Source organism: Rhinopithecus roxellana, chromosome 3 (assembly GCF_007565055.1).
Source record: "Rhinopithecus roxellana isolate Shanxi Qingling chromosome 3, ASM756505v1, whole genome shotgun sequence".
NCBI classification, from domain to species: domain Eukaryota; kingdom Metazoa; phylum Chordata; class Mammalia; order Primates; family Cercopithecidae; genus Rhinopithecus; species Rhinopithecus roxellana.
Window position 1 is genome coordinate 3,009,215 of NC_044551.1, and position 1,816 is coordinate 3,011,030.

Consider the following 1,816-nt stretch of genomic DNA (forward strand, 5'->3'; position numbering starts at 1 on the left):
CAGTTTTCTTGTAAAAACCACTCTCTGGATTGCTGCAAACTTTTAGCTGATTTACAGAGTTCTGGGGAAGTGGATCCTGACAAGTATGCCAGTGTTCTAATTGTTTTTATGAAGAAGAGGATTTTTTAAAGTCCTTATTCTGACATTCTCATTGATATCCCTGTGGGCTAGAGTACTGCCAGAGCCATCTAATTGGTCCTAATGTCTCCTGTCTGTCTTCTCTCCAATCTGTCTGTATAATGCTGCTGAAGTAATGAACAATTCTAATGATGTCCTCCCTTGCTTAAAAACCTACAATGATTTCCCATTCCTTTCACTAATATTGAGATATTTTACTGTGGAACAAAAATTCCCCATGATCTCGTTCCCACCTACCTTGCTGGCTTTATCTCCCACAATTCACCTTAACTTCCAGTCAACTGGACTGGCTGTCATTCACAGATCAAAATCCCTGGCCTCCTTGGTGACACATCTGATCTTTTCAGCAAGAAGTTCTCTCTTTCCCCACCTTCTTTACTTCCAGAGCCTTTCCACTGTGCTTTCACATGGCAGGGATAAGGTACATTCAGTGTCTCAAAACTCAATGTTTTTTTTTTTTTCTATAATTTCAACTTTTATTTTAGATTCGGGAGGCACATGGGCACATTTGTTACATGGGTATATTATATGACGTGGAGTTTTAGGATACAATTAAACCCATCACCCAGATAGTGAGCATAGTACCCAATAGGTAGTTTTTCAACTCTTGGCCTCCTTCCTACCTCCCCACTCTAGTAGTTTCCAGTGTCTATTGTTGCCATCTTCATGTCCATGAGTACCCAATGTTTATCCCTCACTTACAACAACATGCAGTATTTGGTTTTCTGTTCCTGCATTGATTTGCTTAGGGTAATGGCTTCCAGCTGCTTCCATGTTGCTGCAAAGGATATGATTCTGTTCTTTTTTATGGCTGCAAAACCTCAATATTAAAAGTTAGTTAGACCCAAAGAATCTAGAATACTTTACAGACCTCATGATGGTATATTTGCATATATCCAGAATCTCTAATGATCTTAAAAAAAATCAACAAGGCAAAAAACAAATAATGCCATTGAAAAGTGGGCAAAGGACATGAATAGACATTTCTCAAAAGAAGACATACTAGTGGCCAACAAATACATCAAAAAATGTTCAACATCACTAATCATCAGAGAAATGCAAATCAAAACCACAATGAGATACCATCTCACACCAATCAGAATGGCTATCACTAAGAAATTAAAAAATAACAGGTGTTGGTGAGGTTGCAGAGGAAAGGGGATGCTTATACATTGTCAGTGGGAATGTAAATAAGTTCAGTCACTGTGGAAAGCAGTTTGGAGATTTATCAAAGGACTAAAAATAGAACTACCAATCATCCCAGCAATCCCATTACTGGGTATATACCCAAAGAAAAATAGATCATTCTACCAAAAAGACACATGCAGTCATATGTTCATCACAGCACTATTAACAGTAGCCAAGACATAGAATCAACCTAGGTGTCCATGAATGATGGATTGGATAAAGAACATGTGATACATGGAATATTATGCACCCATTAAAAGAATACAATCATGTCTTTTGCAGAAATATGGATGCAGCTGGAGGCCTTTATCCTAAGTGACTTAACACAGAAACAGAAACCAAACACTACATATACTCACTTATAGGTAGGAGCTAAACAATGGGTATACATGGACATAAAGCTGGGAATAAGAGATACTGGGGACTACAAGAGGGAAGATGAGGAAGGAAGCCAAATGTTGAAATCCTTCCTATTGAGTACTATGCTCAC